General features: G+C 51.1%; 1 long non-coding RNA gene across 1 annotated transcript; it reads left to right on the top strand.

Moving 5' to 3' along the window:
- Nucleotides 1-85: 85 nt before the first annotated feature.
- Nucleotides 86-15,552, top strand: LOC127694202 (uncharacterized). Its single transcript, XR_007979805.1, has 3 exons — nucleotides 86-554; nucleotides 12,943-13,131; nucleotides 14,720-15,552. It is a non-coding gene; the product is annotated as an uncharacterized LOC127694202 (long non-coding RNA).
- Nucleotides 15,553-21,044: the final 5,492 nt, after the last annotated feature.

Genomic DNA, 21,044 nt, shown 5'->3' with positions numbered 1-21,044 from the left:
AGCTAGGCGTAACTCTAGCCAATAAGAGCAATGTAGGGGCCGGACGGTGGGGCGGGGTGGGGTCAATTCTGTGTTCTGTGTTCCAGGCTTAGTCTAGTCTCTGTGACCGCTGCAAGAAGAGCCTCTTTCCTGGGTACAGGAAGGGAAGGGTTAACTTTCGGGTGAGGAGTGGGCTCTTAAGGGTTAATTTTCAGGTCCTTGCCCACAGGAAGGATTTTGGGTCACGACTGGAGGACCTGTCTAGACTGAATGTCAACATATTGGGGCAAAATTAGCACTTACGTTTTACATATAAATAATCGGGACACCGGGAGGTTCAGAGACTCAGCAACGACAACAGCCTGTAGGAGTGAGCATGGAGATGTGTCTGTTTGGTACCCAAAGGGGGTGAAAATAATCTACTGCCCCACAATGAAAAAGCAAAGGGAAGGTAAAAAGGAGAGTCGAGAAAAATCTAGAATTTCAAGAGATGGTGGCTTCTGTACTTGAAGGACTAATGAGAATTCTTCCCGGAGTAATGGACGTTGAGAAGACTACAGAGACCGCTCCAACGCGTAAGTGGATTACTGAAAACTGGGCAGTGTCCTTAATGGCAGTGTTCGTGGTGAATGAATGCCTAGGAACCTAAGGTCTGAGAAAGACCCCATAATAATTCCAGGAGGCCAGAGCTGTTCGTGCAAGGAGGAACTTCAAGCTACCTAAAGAGGCTCTCCTAGAAAACAATTTGAGATCTTAGACAGGGACAAATTCTTCCAGCATCAGGCAGAGCAGTGTCTAGAGCTGTACTACCCTCAGATCAGAGACAGAGACAGAGAGAACGGAAAAGCCAGGGTAAAGAGCAATTGATGGCATAAGCCATTAATCCCAGCATTCAGGAGGCAGAGACAAGCAGATCTCTTGAATTTGAGGACAGCCTGATCTACATAAGTGAGTTTCAGGACAGCCAGAGCTATGTGGAAAAACCCCGTCTCAAACAAAAATAAGAGTAATTGAATACAAAGCCAAATAGAGCTGGAAAGATGGTTCAGTGGTTAAGAAGAGCATTGACTGCTCTTCCAAAGGTCCTAAGTTCGAGTCCCAGTAACCACATGGTAATGGGTCCCAATGCCCTCTTTTAGTGTGTCTGAAGACAGCAACTGTGGACTCATATACATTAAATAAATGAATCTTAGATGGGCAGTGGTGGTGCATGCCTTTAATCCCAGCACTTGGGAGGCAGAGGCAGGCAGATTTATGAGTTCAAGACCAGCCTGAACTACAGAGTGAGTTCCAGGACAGCTGGGGCTATACAGAGAAACTCTATCTTGAAAAACCAAATAAATAAATCTTAAATAAAATAAAATAAAAAAAGCCAGCCGAGTGGTTGTGGTGCGTGCCTGTAATCCCAGCACTCTGGGAGGTAGAGGCAGGCGGATTTCTGAGTTAGAGGCCAGCCTGGTCTACAGAGTGAGTTCCAGGACAGCCAGGGCTATACAGAGAAACCCTGTCTCAGAAAAAAACAAATCCAAAAACCGAAAAAAAAAAAAAAAGCCAAAATAATAAGTGTCTGTATTAATCATTTGTAAGTGAAGTCAGCATCCCACAATCTATACAACCTCTTTCTGTCTTTCCAAATTCATGTAAGTAACATTCAGTCTTAAGGGGTTGCTTGGGGCTGGAGAGATAACACTGACTGCTCTTCCAGAGGTCCAGAGTTCAATTCCCAGCAACCACATGGTGGCTCACAACCATGTGTCATTGGATCTGATGCCATCTTCTGGTGTGTCTGAAGACAATGACAGTGTACTCATATATAAATAAAATCAAAGAGGGTTGCTCCCTGATACTGGGACACTCCCTTTGAGGTCATCTAACCACCCCTTTCCCTGCCATCTCAGAGTTTTATGTGATCGCTACTTCTCTTCAGCATTTAACATGTATGGATACATCCCTGAGGGAGATTACCGATTGTCTCTTAATATTCAATACTTCCATTCCCAACTTAAAAATTTGGACTACCAAAAGTAAAGAACTCGCCAGGGCCTGTTTCATGAGTACATGACTAAGTTCTGGCCAATGAGAAGTAAGGAAGCCCTTAGAAGCAGGTAACTTTTCAGTTCATCATGGGATTGGGATCACAAACATAAACATAATGACTGAAAGCCATCTTATACCTTGGGAACAGGGCAGGACCTGGGCAGAAGTGGAGCAACGGGTCAGAAGGAGCCTGTATGTCTAAACACCACACAATCACAAAGCAAGCCCACTCTGGCAGTCCCTCGTCAGTGGCCCCCAGCTGCTCCATACAGTAGAGACGATCTGATTTAACTACCTGTTGTATTCTGTTTCATGAGCTAAGCTATAGGCTTACAAATTCATTGTGTTGGAACAGGGAGGGTGTTTTTGCATCTTTAACTGTCACAGCTTTCTCACGCAACCTTACTTAACAAAATTCACCTTGAGTATGTACTGAGTCATTCATTCTTAATGCTAACATCCCATCATGCATACATGCCCTTTCTTCTGCTCAGAGCACCTGAGTTGTTTCCAGTTATTTTCCAACTGAAACTAGTGATTCAGGGCTGTGATGTGGCTCAGTTGGTAGAATACCTCTCTAGTATGCAAACAGCTCTGTGTTCCAGTCTCCCCGCCCCCACCACCCACCCCATCCCCCACTCCCCCTACATACACACCTACACACACACCCACACACCCACCACTTCATAAACTGGGTGTGGTCATATAGTGAATTCAAAGCCAGCCTGGGCCAAAGGAGTCTCTGGCTTAAAAACAACAAGAACACTGATTGTTTTCTTTTTAAAGATACATTTTATTTTATGTATGTGAGTACACTGTAGCTGTCTTCGGACACATCAGAAGAGAGTATTGGCAGTGGTGGCACAGGCCTTTATTCCCAGCACTTGGGAGACAGAGGCAGGTGGATTTCTGAGTTCGAGGCCAGCCTGGTCTTCAGAGTGAGTTCCAGGGCTACATAGAGAAACCCTGTCTAAAAAAAAAGGGGGGGGGGTATTGGATCACATTACAGATGGTTGTGAGCCACCATGTGGTTTCTGGGAATTGAACTCAGGACCTCTGGAAGAGCAGTCAGTGCTCTTAACCACTAAGCCATCTCTCCAGCCCCAGCACTAATTGTTATGCTTCTCTCCTTAATGTGTGGATGTTAGAGTTCGTTTCTCAGGTGAACACCTAGAAGTAGAATTGTTTCAATTCAAGTGTGTGCACACCTCAGACCTCACTTGGTCTTGGCCACATGCTCTTCAAAATCACTAGAAGGCTCCTGATTGACCTCAGAGGTCGGAAGTCACATAGTTGCTGCATCCCTCTCGGCAGTTGGGGGACAGAGCACTTGCCTTGCATGTGCCAGGTCCTGGGTTGGATCCCAGAGTTGCAATGGTTCAACATTAAAATGGACTGCCTTTGCAATGGCGTCCTTGGAAGTCAGGTGCCTCTCAGACTTTACAGTCTCTGTCAACTGTTCAAATTTGCCACAGCAGCTCAAACACTGACATGAGCAACATATCAGAAACAAGTGGGTGGGTGTTCCAAGAAAACTTTATTTACAAAGACGCAAGCTTGCCCCATTTGGCCTAAGGGCTACAGGCTATGGGTGTCCTGCTCTATATGGTTCCCAACATTTGTTATCATCAGTTTGGCCAATTTAATGAATCAAACCATATCACTGTGCTTCGCATTTCTTCTTTCCAGTCATGAATGAGGTTAATCGTCTATTCACAGTTTTACCATCTATTGTACTTTGGTGAAATGCATTTTTTTTTTCTTTTTAACAATTTGTTCTTTGGAATTTTGAGCTCTCTTCCTGGGCTTGATAACTAACCCTGTGGCCCTCATTTCCGGTTCGCCTGCTGCCTCCCAACATCACATTAGGTTTTCATTGTTGCTATAACAATCACCAATCCAGCAACTGAGAGGCTGTGGGGATGGTTCCGTGGGTGGAGAGCTCATTGCAGCGGTATGAGGACCAGAGTTAGGGTCCCTAGACCTCCCTGCAATCCCAGCCTCCTGGCGGTAGATAGATCCCCAGAGCAAGATGGCTAGTTAGACTCTGGCTCAGGTAAGAGTCACTGTAAAAGGGGAAGAGTGATCATGAAATCTGCCTGGTATCAACCACTGGCCTCACATCCACACGTGTGCACACCCCCACATGTGTGTCTCCATAATGTATGACTATGAACACACACATTCAGCAACTGGATAAAATCAGGGTGTCAGGACACTTCATTGTCTCAGAAGCTCAGGGAAATGTCTCAGGGTTTTACCGCTGTGAACAGACACCATGACCAAGGCATCTCTTATAAGGACAACATTTAATTGGGGCTGGTTTACAGGTTCAGAGGTTCAGTCCATTATTACCAAGGTGGGGACATGGCAGCATCCAGGCAGGCATGGTGCAGGAGGAGCCGAGAATTCTACATCTTCATCTGAAGGCTGCTAAGCAGAATACTGGCTTCCAGGCAGCTAGGATAAGGGTCTTAAAGCCCACGCCCATAGTGATACACCTACTCCAGCAAGGCCACACCTTCTAATAGTGCCACTCCCTGGGCCGAGCATATACAAACCATCACAGGGGAGTCTGGTTCCTGCCATCCTGGCTGTTGGCAGAGCTTCGTCCCTTAGAGTCCCTAGGCCCGTTTTCTTGCTGACTCGGGATCCCTGCCCCCATCGTCCAAGTTACCACCCAAAGGAAAGAGACAATGAAGACTTTGATGTGGCATCTTTGGCTCATCTCAGGGCAGGTCTTTGATTTCAGGGCCTCTTGCTAATATCAGCTAAATAAGAAAATCTGCCTCCAGGACTGACCACCTCAAATATACACACATGCCAAGGCCTGTGGGCATCTTCTTCCAGTCTCTGGCAATTAAGGGGTGCATGTTTTCCAGGGGTTCGTTGTCTGCAATCACAATTTCTTCATATGATTGGGGTTGTGTCCTTTTCATAGAGGGTTACTGTGTTTTATTGACTCTCCTTGTCCACGGGCCCCATCCCACGTTTCCTACCATCTAGTCTGTAAGGGGCCGCCATCTTTACCTCCTCTCTCTATATATATTCTTTGCCCCTCCAAATTCATACACTGAAGTCTTGGTTACCTCGGAACTTGACCTTCTTTGGAACTTGGTTCTTTGAAGATATCACTAGTTAGCATGAGGCCACATGGCCTGGCGTCATCAGAACAAAGAGGCCAGCACTGAGAACGGAGCTTGATCCTGAGCACCACTGAGGAAAGGCTATTGGAATACAGGGGGGGTGGGGGCACGACTTCTAACCCCCGCAGTGAAGAGGCAGAGAGACAAAGAAGCCCAGGACTCTGGCCAGACAGCCCAGCAGGATCAGTGAGCCACAGGTTCAGTGAGAGGCCCCATCTCAAAAGCAAGGTGGGGTAGCGGGGCAGTGGTGGCACACTCCTGTAATCCCAGCACTCTGGGAGGCAGAGGCAGGCGGATTTCTGAGTTCGAGGCCAGCCTGGTCTACAGAGTGAGTTCCAGGACAGCTAGGGCTACACAGAGAAACCCTCTCTCGGAAAAAAAAAAAAACAAATCAAAAAAGAAACAAAAAACAAAACAAACAAACAAACAAACAAAAAAAACAAACCCAAGGTCGGGGATGGAGAAATGGCTCAGGGTTTAAGAGCTCTGACCACTCTTCCAGAGGACCCAGGTTGAAATCCCAGTACCCACGTGACAGCTGACAGCCATCTGTGACAGCAGTTCTAAGGAATCCAACACCTCTGCCTCTGTGGTCACTGCAAGCACTGTGCAGGGGAAATACCCAGAAACATAGAGTGTAAACTGTTTCATTTTTTAAAAAGGTGGATGGTGCCACTGTAGCTGTTTTCCGACACACCAGAAGAGGGCATCAGATCCCATTACAGATGGTTGTGAGCCACCATGTGGTTGCTGGGAATTGAACTCAGGACCCCTGGAAGAGCAGCCAGTCTCTTAACTGCTGAGGCATCTCTCCAGCCTGAGGAATGACACTTACAGTTGACCTCTGATCTCCACACACGTATGCCCACACACACAAGCCCCTGTACGCACACACACAGACACTAAATTAATTAATAAAATAAATAATAAAATAAGGACTGGGTAAATGTCTTAACAAGTAAGAGTGTTTGTCACCTAAGGTAAGGACTCAGGATCAAATCCCCAGTACACATAAAAAGCCAAACACAGCTACACATGCCCTCGTCTTGGGGTCCCAACCCAGGTGGCTGCATGACATGCCTCTCAGTGCCTGTGTACCTGTCACAGCATTCCTGGTCCTGGTAAGTCACCAGCTGGCCATGGTCACCCCTCCTGCCCCTCCTGTGCGTTCACCCCTCCCCACCTTGGCTTCATCCTCCACTGCCTCTTAGACACAAAGCCGACTGACACAGGAGCCAAGTTCACAACATCCACATAACCTTCCAGAGAGACCCATGCAGGGCAAGAGGCAAGCACTTGCAGGGCAAGATCTAGGCATGAGGCATGGGGCCCTAAAGACTGGGAGAGACCAGTCAGATTCTGAGGAGGATGTTATCTGTAGACCATGGCTTCTCAGAAAGGAGTGAGCCCATCAGTCCGGGCTCCTTCACTGAAAACACAGGGCAAGATGATCTATCTCCACATAGAAAAAGGTCTTTCAAGCCAGGCAGAAGTGGTGCACACCTCTAACCCCAGTACTCACAAGGCAGATGCAATTTCTGTGAGTTCTAGACTAGCCTGGTTTACAATGCAAGTTCCAGAAAACCAGGGCTACACAGAGAAACCCTGTCTTGAAAAACCAAGAAGAGGAGGAGGAAGGGGAAGAAGGGAAAGAAAGAAGGAAGGAAGGGAGGGAAGAGTGGGCGGGAGGGAGGAAGGAAGAAAGGGATCTTCCTAGGAGGAGAAAAACAAATGTTTTCTGCAGGGAAACCCAGTGAATGCGCTGTTGACGAGGGAAGAGAGTGAGGGCAGCAGACAGGAGGACAGCCATGTTCCTATGACCAGGACCCGGCCCAGAGAACCAGAAAAGTGGGGTGGTCTTTGTGAAGACTTCAGCCATCTTTCCTCCTCTCTGCTGCCTGGAGAACAAGTGTAATGTGTCAAGTTCTCACAGCCTTTGTGGAATCGTCTGTGACTTCACTGCCAATCAGGAAATCATGGCTAGCTCATCTTCAGGACCCATTACCATTTCCTGTGACACTGCCTGTCTGTCTGGGTTACCATAGACACGATCTTAAATGACTCCACAAAGGACCATCCGTGTTGAGGGTCCTGCATGTGGCTCTCAGGGAAGCTTTAGCAGGTGGAGCCTAACATAAGGAAGTTAGGTCATTCTGGGTCTGCCCTTAAAAGGGAAGCAGCCTTTCTCTCACCACTTCTCTCTTTGCTTCACCAAGTAAGGTTGAGTAGGTCTCCTCTACCCGGCACCCACACCATGATTGACTTTACCCTTAGGGCCAAAGCAACAAAGCAAAGTGACCATGGACTGATCCTCTGCTACCAGGAGCCAAACATAACCCTCAGTTAGGTTGATAATCTCAGAAGCATTGCACAGCATTGGGACACTGGCCAGCACTGTCCTCTTTCCAGGAATGTTACTCTGCAAAGTGGTCCTTGCCTCACTGGGTCCCCTCTGCTCACCCACTGCAGCCAGCCTTAGTGTCAATCCATACCATACTATCCCCGTGCAAGAACCCTGTAGGTGTACTGCACAGGGCACAATCCACCCCAAGCTGTTCCCAGCATCCTCCCCTCCCTTAACCCACCTCCGCCTCGGTCGGGCCAGTGGATCCTTCCTGAGGCTTAGGAAGGTGCTCAAGGCCACACAGGGCACTGTGATTCCAAAGCCCCCTTCCCCCTTCCCTGCAGCAATCAATACCTGAATCTGACCTTCTGTGAGCTGAGCGGATTTCCAGTAACGTTTGGCTGCTTGCTCGTGGAGTCTCTCACTGTGATCTGTGCCTTAGGAAGGAGCACAGACACACCTTCAACCATCCAGACCTTCATCCTGCTAGCCTAGGGCAAAGCCTCGGAAGGGCCTTGCGCCCAGCTTCGTAGCTCTCCACTAGAAGTGGGAACTGGGCCCTAACAGCCTCTCCTGGCATGGTCTTAAGGTACAAGCCCTTGCCAGTGTCAGAGAGAGGGAGGGAACAGGGATGCCTTGTCCCAGCAGACGCAGGCCTTTTTCTAAGTGGGGCCTGAGCTTGGGTGGCCCACCCCCACCCCTACCCAGAAGCCCCACAGTGTGACCTTTACAAATGTCCCCAGCTCAGACAAAGACTGCAGATTATAATCTTGGCCACCAGGAAGAAATGTCCCCAGAACCTTCCATTATCAGTCTGTAATTACTGGAAGCCGTGGAGAATCCGACAAGGTGGAAAACCTGCTTTCATCTACATTTTTTTTTTCTCCTTACAATTCCAGATGGGAGAAAGAAGTGGGCTTGGTCTCAATGTAGAGAGCCTTTCTGTCGGCTCCTCCTACACAGAAATACAATGGGGTACATATGCACAGGCTGCCCCAGAGATCCTTGCTGACTTACCCTGATGAGAAGCCATCTCAGCCCCTCCCCAGAAAATCCATGTGCTGGGTGCCTTGTTTAGACAAGAGGCAGAGCCTCAGAGGCAGAGGAACAGAGGGGACAGAGTATAAGCACACCTTCCTCCTGACACCCTCAGCAAGGGACAGGCCTGGCCCAGAAACACCGCCTCCAGCACAGGCCTCAGTGTTCCCATACTAGGGCCGCAAGCTGGGGATGGCTGGGCCACCTTAGCTCAGCCTCAGCCTAGGACCTCTCAGAGGAGTTACCAGGGCTGAGATCCAGCCAGTCTGCTCTCAGCCTTCCATGCAGCCACCCCAGGGACCCTGCGGCCCAGGGATGCCAGGGAGGAAACGCTGCCAAGACTCGGAACTGAAATGTCCTACTCTTCAAACTGCATCACAGATGGTGGGGTGGGATAGAGGGCAGAAGGGTCAAAGAGCAAGACTGGACCCACCTACCGCCAGCCTCGGGAGTGTCAGGAGAGGCAGCCCCCCAAGGGCTCTGGCCATGCATGGAAGCAGTGACGCAGCATTGTAGAAGGGACAGGGTACAAATGCCCAGTGCCCTCGTGCCCTGCTCAGGGACAGGGTACCAGTTCCCTCCATGCCCTGCTCAGGGATGGAGTACCAGTGACTAGTGTCCCCTATGCCTTGCTCAGGGTTGGAGTACCAACGCCCTCTATGTCTTACACAGAGCTTCCAGAAGTGTGGGTAGGCAGGGCCTGGGGTCCTGTCTAGCTTCCTCCTTTTTTTGTCCCCTCTGGTGCTTGGGATGTGCTAAGGTCTTTGCATGTGCAAGACACCTACTTTACACTGAGCTGTATCCCAGACCTAGAAAGACCCACTGTGCTCAGTTCTGGTTTGTCCCATCAACAGACCAAAGAGCAGAGGGTTCTCCTATCTCCTACAAAAATTGTGCCCCAGTCAGGACTCATCTAGAAAACATGAGTCCTGCAGCTCCAGGGAAGGCATGACCTCATGGTACAGGGTAACTGGACCCCACAGGAGTCCCACCCTGTGAGGGATTCCAGAATGCTTGCTGGATCCCCTGTGGTGTCAACCCCACCCCCACCCCCAGGCCTCTTCCAGGTGTTCCTTCTCTCTGTTAGGCTGAGACATGGGGGTGCAAGGATCAAGCAGACAGAGCTGAGAGTCCTGGGGCAAAGTTGGGCTGTATCCAGGTCCCCATGCAGCAGCTGCAACCCTGAGCCCCCTGCACCTCCCCAGTGCTCTCAAAGCCTGCTGTAGCTGTGCTGCCATACCATGGCCCCGGGGAGGTATGCTGGAATGCAGCAGGCCCAGGCCCAGCTCCGGAGCATCCCCAGCTGTTCCAAGGACCATGCAGATTGAGCTGGTATGAAAGTCCCTCTGGAAAGCAGTGAAGAGGCCGGAGCACACAGGGCTCCAGTAGACGTACACTGAGAACAGGGCTGGAGGGGGCAGGTGGCTTGCATGGAAGCAGAGCCTGGGCAGGAAGAGAAGGGTTGAGACAGGGTGATCAGTGGGCAGGGGGCCTAGGAGAGGCCGAGTCTAAGCTAGCAGAGTATTTATGCCAGACCTGGCCTAGCTCCTGTTTCAGCTGTACTCTGTCTGGTAGACATGGAAAGTCTGGCAGGCAGCAAAGGCCTGAGTCACCCATGGGTCCTAGTTGCAGGGGAGTGAGCCTAGTATCTTAGCTTGCTTGCTGGTCACCAGATACTCTATAGCATCAGGGATTCTCTCACAGCTAAGAATTAGAGCAGTCACCAGGCAGTGGTGGCCACATGCTTTTAATCCCAGCACTTGAGAAGCAGAGGCAAGAGGACTTCTAAGCCTTGTCTACAGAGTGAGGTCCAGGACAGTCAGGGCTATACAGAGAAACCCTGTCTCAAAAAACCAAAAAAAGAAAAAAAAAGAAAGAAAAGAAAAGAAAAGAAAAGAAAGAAAGAAAGAAAGAAAGAAAGAAAGAAAGAAAGAAAGAAAGAAAGAAGGAAAGAAAGAAAGAATTATAGTGGTCCCTGTTGGTCTCCAAGGCAGAACCCAGTCCCCACTACTTGCATCCTCAACCTTGAAGGGAGCCTTACAGGGCAGGGAACTAACCTTCCTTTCAGATATGCCCCCTCACTCCACTGTTGTAATACATTTGACTGGAGAGCAGGGATTGTGGGTCATGGACCCCTGAGCATAGGGGTTCCAAGAGAACCCCAGGCTCTAGGGAGATGTGCTAGGGGTGGCACCTCACCTACCCAGGAATAAGAATGTCAAATTGGGCACCGTGTTCAAGCCTATAATCCTAGCAGCACTAGGGAAGTGGAGGCAGGGGAATTAAAAGTTCAAGGCCAGAGGCTGGAGAGCACTGATTGCCCTTCCAGAGGTCCTGAGTTCAAATCCCAGCAACCACATGGTGCCTCACAACCATCTGTAATAGGACCCGATGCCCTCTTCTGGTGTGTCTGAGGACAATGACAGTGTACTTACATACATTAGATAGATAGATAGATAGATAGATAGATAGATAGATAGATAGATAGATAGATAGATAGACAGATCTTTAAAAAAAAAATCAAGGCCAGCTTTGGCCACATGAAACTGTTTTATTTTCTTTTTTCCCTTCCTTCCTTCCTTCTTTCCTTCCTTCCTTCTTTTCCTTTCCTTTTCTTCTTTCTTTCTTCCTTTCTTTCATTTTTAGTTTTTGGATTTTGTTTTGTTTTTTCTGAGATCGGGTCTTACAAGGTAGCTTTGGCAGTCCTGGAATTCATTGTGTACACCAGGCTGACCTCGAATCCTCAAAGATCCGCCTGCCTCTGCCTCTGCCTCCCTGGTGCTGGGATTAAAGGGGTGCACCACTACACCTGACTTTTTTTTTTTTTTTAAATAGTATGATCCCGGGGCTGGAGAGATGGCTCAGCGGTTAAGAGCACTGACTGCTCTTCCGAAGGTCCTGAGTTCAAATCCCAGCAACCACGTGGTGGCTAACAACCATCCATAACAAAATCTGACACCCTCTTCTGGAGTGTCTGAAGACAGCTACAGTGTACTTACATATAATAAATAAATAAATCTTTAAAAAAAATAAATAAAAAATTAAAAAAAAATTAAAAAAAAAATAGTATGATCCCAGTCAGCATCCCGATATATGGCGGGCCACAAGGAGCTGCTAGGGAAGAAAACAAGAGCTTTATCTCATATTCTAGAATTCTTGAGAAAAATTAGGGTACCAGGAGGCAAAGCAGGGTAGGTAGCGCAAGGGGCTCTGCAGAGCCAGGCTGTTTTCCCTCCCGGTACCTACTTAATAGTTTTCTAAGTATGTTCTGTGACACTTCATAAGAAATCAGATCCAGCCAGGCGTGGTGGTATACGCCTGTAATCCCAGCACTTGGGAGGCAGAGGCAGGTGGATTTCTGAGTTCGAGGCCAGCCTGGTCTACAGAGTGAGTTCCAGGACAGCCAGGGCTACACAGAGAAACCCTGTCTTGAAAAAAGAAAGAAAGGAAGGAAGGAAGACAGACAGACAGACAGACAGACAGACAGAAAGAAAGAAAGAAAGAAAGAAAGAAAGAAAGAAAGAAAGAAAGAAAGAAAGAAAGAAAGAAAGAAATCAGATCCATACTGGAAAGATAGTTCAGTAGTTAAGTGCACACACTGCTCTTGCTGTTGGCTGGGTTTCAGTCCTTAGAACCCATATCAGGCTGTTCACAGCCTCTAATGCTACTTCTGGGAGCTAGGATGCCCTCTTCTGGCTGCCATGTGTCACTGCATGCATGTGATACACATACATACACTTAGGGACATATTTTAATACATATATTGAAAGAAATCAAAGGAGCCTGGCAGTGGTGGCTCACGCCTTTAATCCCAGCACCCGGGAGGTCGAGGCAGGCAGATTTCTGAGGCCAAGCTGATCTACAAAGCAAGTGCCAGGACCACCAGGACTACACAGAGAAACCCTGTCTCCTAAAGCCAAAAGAAATGTCAGAGCTTCCAACCAGAGATGGCCCTTTTCTCAGGAGTAGCTGGGAAGCAGTGACAGGAGGCCTCCACAGTTACAGAAGGAGGGGTGCAAGGTCCAGCCATCACCGGAGGCCGGGCCGAGTATGGCAGGAGAACACAGGAACTCTGAGGTCAAGCAAAAGAAGCGCCTTGTGCCATTTCTTTCGTTAATACTCCTAGAAAGGTCAGGCTGAAAGGGCGCTCCTGGGTCCTTTCCCTAACTCTACACATGACCATGACATAAAGCCAGGTACTACTAAGAAAGAAACACCCCCTGGCCAAACACATACTTCAAAGTAGAATGCAGTAGTGTAATATGTCTATGAGCCCAGCATTTAGGGGGCGGAGACTAGAGGTGCTGTGGTAGTTCAAGGCCAGCCTGGGTTACAGAGCAAAATCCTGACTGAAAAAAAAAAAACGTTTTTTTGTTTTGTTTTGTTTTGTTTTTTAAGAAAAGAAAAAGAAAACACACCATGAGGGTCATCATGGACACTTATCATGTTCCCATCTCAGAGGTGACCTCTGCACCCAGCAGTCAGTGCTTGTCCCTGGAAGGAGCCAAGGCAGGAGTTCCCTCTGTAGAAGAGCCCTCAGTCTTCGATGGGGTTGGGCAGGACTGAGGGTTTGTGAACAAAGACCAGGTGAGGACATAAATCAGCTGCCCTATCACATTTCCTGCCCTGAAAGCCCCTGTAAAACACAAGAGAAAATTGACCTGTCAGGGGGATAGATGGGCAGCGCCAGCCCTACCTCCAGGGCGACTGCCCGTCACCCTGGGGTCCCACCTGCACTGTGTGCCCTCACGCTGAGCAGACCGCACTGCCCAGCAGCCCTGTGGAGAAAGGGCACAGTCCAGGCAGGCAGCCTGGGGGCTTGGCTCCTTCCCCTCACCCCTCCACCCACCCCAGGCAGACAGGCCCAGCTGCTGAGCCTGTAAGCTATAAACCGGATGGAGACCAGGCTCGGTGTCAGGAGACAGCTCGAGTGCCTTTTAAAAAATGTAATCTCTTTTTATTTCCCCCCACTCTCCCCTCCCTCCTCCCTCCAGACCATAACCTCCAGTCACTCCTCCCCTCTTCCTGGGCTGCTGGAGGTGACCTTGGTGCCAGGACCTTAGTGTGAGGCTGCTAGAGCCGGCAAGGACACCCTTCTCACCTTGAATATCCGTGTCGGGAGCCCCAAGCCCGGTATGGGAGGAGAAGGAGGCAGGCTGTAGGGTGGCAAAGAAACTGCCCCCTCTAAGGTGACCCGCCACCTGCCGCTGCCCAGCACAAGAGTCTAGAAACCTAGGCTGGGGCCCTTGAGGCTTGAGGTGAATGACTGAGCCCTCCCTTCTGCAGCCCGCTTCTCTGGATAATGGAGGCTGACACCTCCGGACTCCAGGAGCTCAGCAGAGCTGTGCCTGACCTCCTGCAACATGCTCCCAATGCAACCCAGCTGTACGCCACCGTCAGCCCATTTTATGGTAGAGAAAAAGCAGCCAGACAGCTCTGGAGGCTGCCCCACAGTTAGCTAGTGGACAGTCAGACTGGGCTAAGATCTTGTCTGTCTGTGTCCCTCACGAATCCTGGGATCTCAGTGCTCCCTAACTATGATGTCCAGATGATCCCTCTGGCCACTGGGCCACAGTCCGGTGTGCCCAAGGCCTGAGGATTACCACATCTCACACTCTAGGGGGACAGGTGATCACTGGCTATGGTGACAAAAGCCAAGAACAGGGGACAGAGCAACCTTTACCTAGAAGCACGGGGCTTCCCTCAGGACAAGGGATTAGGCAGAAGATGCTATATGGGGAGTAGTCTAAGAAAGATGCAGGTTTGGAACAAAACTCCCAGGCTGTGGAAGCTAGTTTACCAGGGGAGAGGAATCATGGGAGCTCATGGCTTCCACACAGGTCTACGTGGCCAAAGCAACAGAATATGGAGGTCACAGGGAAAGGGTTAGACAGAGCTGAAGATCCAGCAAGAGACGTTTGGAAGCAGGGCAGAGCCAAGAGGGGAAGTTAGTGATCCTGTCGGGCTGTGCCAGCCTGACTGCTCTCCCAGACACAAACCTGGCTAGGGCTCCCAGGCCTGCAGGGTACAGTGATTCTCCTGGGGTCCAGAGGACAGCTTCCCAACCTCCTTCCATCCTAGCTCCTGAACCCTACATGTCTGGATATGGGGGGCTCTGGAACCACCTGGGGCCTAGGGCCTGGGGTATAGGGGATTGAAGGTATCTTCCTTCCAGTGTTCCAGGAGAATAATACCAGAGACTGCACAGCCTCCATCCAGGGAACTGAGGTGTGTTCCTCTCGAGCCTCAGCTGGACCACAGTTCCCACCAGATTTGAGCCTGGACTCTCTGCAGGTGCTTTCTGCGGACCAAGCATGCCACTGACTTATGCCTACATCCCTCAGCCGAGAGTAAGCAGGCTCCTCCAAACACAGCCTTCCTTAGCAGCCGCTCTGAGGTCTGAGCTGCTAGCACACGGCCAAGGCATGCTGGCACAGTCGCAGGTTTCCAGCTTCCCCAGGCCGAGGTCTCCGGGATCCTAGAACAGCCCAAATCTCCCGGCTTCCCAGTCTCTGCCTCCCTACCCTCCTGGAAGCTGGCCTTGCAACCCCTCTCTCCTGACCTAGCCCCCCCTGTGGTACATATTCTCCTTCCCCGGTGCTACCACAACCATACCTGACATGAAGTGATGGCTACTCCAAATAGCTTAGTTGTCCCTACACCCCAGCCAGTGGCTGTGCTGCCTTATTGCAATAAAAATGCCCATATACAAGTATGCACACACACGTGCACATACATGCACGCACCCCTATTGACTTCTGGTCTTAGGCTCTCAAATACAGGCTGAGGGTTTGTGGGGACTCATCCCGCAGCTACGTGTGCTCATCGAGAACAGGGCATTTGTGGAGGCCATGGGCCATGAAACCCATGTGTTTATCCCATAAGATGATTCCTTGGGGTACAGAGTAGAGAGGATTCCTTTGCATAACTTCCTCCCATGTTTCTGTTCTTGCCTGACCTCTGCACAATGGGACTTCACAGGACGAGCCTATGCGCCCCACTCTTTATCAGGTAACTCAGGGTCTTCTTCCTGCTGCCTCCCTGAGTAGACCCAAAGGCAGAGTGGGTAGATTTTTCCCCCTCTCCTGTGTGATTTAACCTTTGAACCTTCCAGCATCCTCACAAGCCCTGCTGCACTCTTAAGAAAGACTGGCTTGTGTCACGGGGTTGTCCTTAACTCATTACCCAAGCTTTGCTCTCCTTGTATGTCTCCTTGAGCTAGGCACACTGGTCCCCGCCCTTCTATCTGTCCAACTCCACCTCTTTTTCTGCCACCTCATTCTGGTCTCCTGCCCCACCCCACCCCCTTTCCTTGACTGTGTCTGAATTCCAGGATGTTAGGCACTGGGTCCCCGCGGGGCGGGAGTGGACTTATGTAGGGCAGCTTTGGCTCATGGGACCACCTGACATGGAAAGCCGATGTCTGCCGCCAGGCCTGAGGCCAGCGTGCGGTAAGAGCCAGAGCCGGTGTCCACGAGCAGACGCGGGTCTGGAGCCTGCCTAGCCCCTCCAAGAAAGCCCAAGGGTGACTGGACTGAACAGAGAAGTCAGGCCAAGGGCACTTGGGACTTTCCATGTTCCAGGGTATCTGTCCTTGGCCTGCCCGGGACTATAGAGCAAACAGTGTGTGTGTGTCTGTGTGTGTGTGTCTGTCTGTGTGTGTGTGTGTTTCTCTTTTCAAATTTAAATTTATTTTTCCATGTCTCAAAATTTTTAAGCTTTCTAATTGATGGGACAAAAGAAAACACAGGAAGCCCAGCAAGGTTAGGGCTCATGTGGCCGTGTTTCAGGTGTGCAGCTGGGAGGGGGCTTCAGTGCAGGGGGAAGGGAAGGAGGCCATTGTGGCTTGCAGCCTCTGCTTCGGTCACTAGCGAGTGGGTTCCCTTCAGTCGCTTCAGGACTGAAGGTTTACCTGCAGCCAACACTCCCCGGGCCCTGCATGCCTGCAGGACACGGACTCTAGTTCCTTAGGGGCTGGACAGGGCCGCCTGGAACTCTCTCTTCCCAGACACACAGCTCTCTCCCACAAAATAGTTTAATGCAACTTAATGGCTTGAAGTTGATGTAAAAATTACAGGCACACGGCTGGGGTGGGGTGGGGGGCCTCATAAGAAATCCTTTAGAAAATATAATTGAGTTAATGGAGCCATAACTGCGGCTCATTTTGGGGGTAATTGGCCCGCTTTTTGTCACCCCGTCCATTTACATACTTCTGTTTTCTTTTTGCGATTGATTTTTTTCTTTATAAAGTGGGCCACTTTACTGCAATTTTTACAGCCCCAGTGATGAATAAAACCTCATCTTCCCGCTCATTAAGACACTGGAATTAGCCGGGCCCAGGGCCCCACCAGGCAATTTGCTTAACAATCCCAAGGCCGCTGCAGCAGGCGGGGCCAGGCTCGGGAAGGTGGGTCCCGGACCCTGAACCACCACCAAGGAAGGAAAGGAGGACAGAAACCTGCCTCCAACTACCCAACCTTGAACCCAGCACATCCTCCCGCTCCTCCCGCCTTCCTCTCCTGCTGAAGGCTTCGGCCTTGGACTCTCCGCCCTACAGCCCGCCTCCTGAGGCCGTCACTCAGAAGCCCCACCCACCTGTCCCTGACAGAAGACCAAGGTCACGCTTCCTAGAAAATACTATTATTTTTAATTATATATTTAAAAACATCAATATACACACAGAGTGAGTGTGTCAGCACAATGGGACATAAGGCGGAAACGGAGCTCTGTGAAGGGTTTTCCAGCACCCAGCCATTCTCTGTGCAAATGCGGGAGCACAGGCAGGCACCCTTATTCCCCCACTTACCTGCCACTGGCAACCCGGGGTTTGATTTTGACTTTACTTTCCTCTCCTTGCGGTCCTGCTTCCTGGGTGCTAGGTAAGTGCTTTACCCCTGAGCTCTGCCCTGCTCTCTATTTACCTTCTGTAAATGTCTTTGAGACATGGTCTCACTAAATTGCCCCAGCTGAGCTCCAACTCCTCCCTGTAGCTGAGGCAGGCCGTGAGCTTTCCAGCCTTCAGCTTCAGACTTCTGAGGAGCTGCAACCAGAGGCCTGCAAACCCAGGCCTAAGTCACCTGGCCATCACCTACGGTACATGGATCCACGTGGCTTTTCTTTCCTGACTTTGCAGTACTTCCTTACATATGAACAGGCCTCTTACATCACACGCTCCTGCCATGAAATACTGTACCACCATAATTTCTGTCTTGGTTTCTCTTCCAGCTGATGATGTAAAGTATTCTTACCAGCTAGGCACGTCGGTTCTTCTGTCTGGTTTGTGCGGCCCTAGCAGTCTCAGCTCCCTGGAGGAGCACCTTTAAGAGCGCCCACCTGTCCTCCCAACATCGTCCCAACTTTGTCTGGGGAGCAGACTGGAGCCTGTACTAACAGGATTTGGGTGGCACTGAACTGTACGGGCGGCTCCAGGCCAAGTCCTCGGTGGAGGCAGACAGCACTGTGGGCAGCGCACCTGCTACTATCCTCTCTTCACCTATGCTGGGGGGAGGGTGTGTCCCTAGGCACGACCTCCAGAAATCTAACACTGCACTAGGCAGAAAAGGAAGACTGAACTCAGGCAATGGAGAGTCAAGAGCCAGTACCGACAGGGTTCCGGGCTAAGTGGTCTTGTCTCCGCACCCCCCTCCCCACCAAACTACTGGACCCACCCGCAAATGGTGCCCTCTGCTGGCCATCCCAGTCTCCGACGGGAAGGCTAATTGGCTCAGGAATCAAGCATAGTGGGCTCTGATTGGTCACACTGATACTGTGATTGACAGCCAGACCAGGAAGCGGTCAGTCGGCAAAGCTGTCTGGGCTCCTTGTTTGAATCAAGTTCTTCATACAAATATGAAAAAGCCTTTCTCCCTCCCTCCTGTGCAGCGTGGCTCCAGCCCTGCATAGTCACAGACTTGGAGTTCCTTCTGACCCAGAAGCCTCCAAGCACGCTCTCTGTCTAAATCAGAGAGTGTGACGAGAGCCACAGACATCCGAAGAAAGCTGGTTGTCAGCCCTGAGTGTCAGGCCAGAGAGACCTGATCTGAGGAGAGCGCTTTGCAGCTGAGCTGGGTTACACCTCTGCTTCCTTGTTGTCCTGGAGAGTGTGGGGCATCTGGCACACTCACGGGTCTGCACACTTGTAGGCGGTTTGTGGGATGGAGAACGGACAGCTCCATCCCCGGAGACAGGTGTCTACTTGCTGGTTGAGGATGAGCTGCAGGCAGGGGTTACAGTCATTCATGGTGAGTCCCAGAGACATTGGGGGTGTAGGGTGGCTTGGTCTCTGCCACTGGGGATCCAATTGTGTCTACTTATGTCACCTCCTTCAAGCTGTGAGTGGAAGGGCTCTGTGCCAGCTCCTCAGGGGAGGTACTCCGCCTGCCTGCCAACTTGGTCTCCCTACTGAGAGGGGCAGCACCCCTGTCCTGGGTCACACAGCAAGGCACTCTGGGCAGGCAGGGTGCAGCAATGATCCAGGACAACAAGGAAGCAGAGGTGTAACCCAGCTCAGCTGCAAAGCACTCTCCTCAGAACAGGTCTCTCTGGCCTGACACTCAGGGCTGACAACCAGCTTTCTTCGGATGTCTGTGGCTCTCGTCACACTCTCTGACTGCAGAGCTGCAGACCCCTGAGGACAGGAAGCCAGGACTTCAGAGACAGCGAGGAACTGCTGGACAATCCGCATCTCTACCGCTCGGGACCACAGGAAGCCCACCAGAACTAGAGGAGAAGCACGAGCCGTCTTTGGAAGCTGTGGGGGTGCCGATGCCAAGTCATACAACTGCCTGGGTGCTGCAGATGCCCGAGCTCTCCCATGACCAGCAGAGGCATCATGGGTGATGGAAGCCAAACTCTGCACGCCTCACACAGGATGCTACTGGTCAGAATGCTTCCTACAGTATGACCTGACCGCTTAGATACCTCACAGCCACCCCCATGGCCCCGCTCCGTCCCTTGGTCCCTTTGCCTCTCCTCCATGGGTCCAGAGACCCAAGTGGACTTTGTGGCCCCTGCATTTGGAGCCTCAGCTGCAGGACCCCTGTCCTGGCATTACTGCTGGTCCTGCCACCTAGGGCAGGCCTAGTTCCCACTCAGGCACCTAGCCTTAGCATTTGTTGGCTATAACTCCTAGGCTCTCCCTCCTCAAATGGGACAGGGTAAAAAAGGGAGGCTCTCTACAGTCTCTAGCTCCTCTGCCCAGTGCTGGGGCTCAAGAGGGTGAGCAAAACTCGGTCTGTCTCCAGCCGAGGACTCTGAACCACTTCCCAGGAGAATGTGTGGTGGGGTGGGACAGTGGACAGGCTGGGGTTTTGTCTTCTTTCCCTGGGGAAAGAGATGGAGACCTGATGCTGGGAGTCAGATACTCAAGCCCCTGGACTGGGCTGCCTCTTCTAACATGTCTCACGCAACTCCCAGGGGCTCTGGCTGGCCTGGAACTTCATATGTAATCAGGCCAGCCTCAAACTTATTGTAATCCTCCTGCCTCAGCCTTCCGGGTCTTGGCATTACCGGCTTGCTCTACCATACATAGTTCCAGCAGATGTTTTCTGCAATAAATGAAGGCTGAGGTCATCAGGAGGCCAGGAGGGTAGGGGAGGCCCTACCCCTCCAGCAGGAGAGCCCTCCCTCCCCGCTGCTGCCCCGTGGCCTGGCTAGACCTGGGCCCCAGAGAGTTGGGGGTGGCTCCACAGCCCAGGAGCCGCAAAGGGCAGAGAGAGTGCAGTGTGGCGGCCAGCCACCAGCAGGGCCGCCAACAATGTGGTTTCAATCTAATTGTCCCAAAATATTGTTACAACACAAACCACGTGTCATCCATTCACCTGCAACTGATCAGCCGCAAAGCTACCGGATAAACGGGCTGCATACTCTGGCTGGGCTCTGCATCTGGCCTGCTTTCTGCCTGGGCAAGGAGGGTCAGGACAAGGGGCTATGCTCTTCCTCTCTCTGTGGTCCACCAGCCCTGTGGTGGGATAAGAGTCAGGACTCTGGGCCTCGGAGGGTCAAGAAGGAGCCAGTGACTGCACCACAGCTAAAACCCAGTCAACAGAGGTGTGTTTGGGGGGCCCAAGAGCCTCACTGTCTTTTCTCTACCCGACCCCAGAATGGCAGTACTGGGATCTCCTCCCCCCACCCCCCGGGGGAAACATCTGCACAGCCATCACAGTAGCGGCAAGACAGGCTTCAAAGGCTCCTGGGCCTCTCTATCCATCCATCCATAAGACTCAAGTGACTATAGATGAAGTTGAAGACAGCCTGACTTAGCCATGGACTGAATCTCACAGAAGGGCCAGGTGCCCCACAGCCAACGACAGAAAGCTGTAGCAGTAAACACTAGGACCTGGCCCGGTACCTTGCTCTCCAAAGACACAGACCCCTAGAAAGAAACCTAGAGGCTTGATCTCCAGGGGGACAGGTTACAGAAGTGACCAGCAAGTGGTAGCATAGCCAGCAGCTCTCTCTATACCCTAGAGCCCAACCACAAGGCCTTTAGTGCTGATGGT

The sequence above is a fragment of the Apodemus sylvaticus genome, chromosome 10 (assembly GCF_947179515.1).
Source record: "Apodemus sylvaticus chromosome 10, mApoSyl1.1, whole genome shotgun sequence".
NCBI classification, from domain to species: domain Eukaryota; kingdom Metazoa; phylum Chordata; class Mammalia; order Rodentia; family Muridae; genus Apodemus; species Apodemus sylvaticus.
The sequence above is the reverse complement of the archived record's forward strand: the minus strand, read 5'-3'. Positions and strand labels throughout refer to the sequence as shown.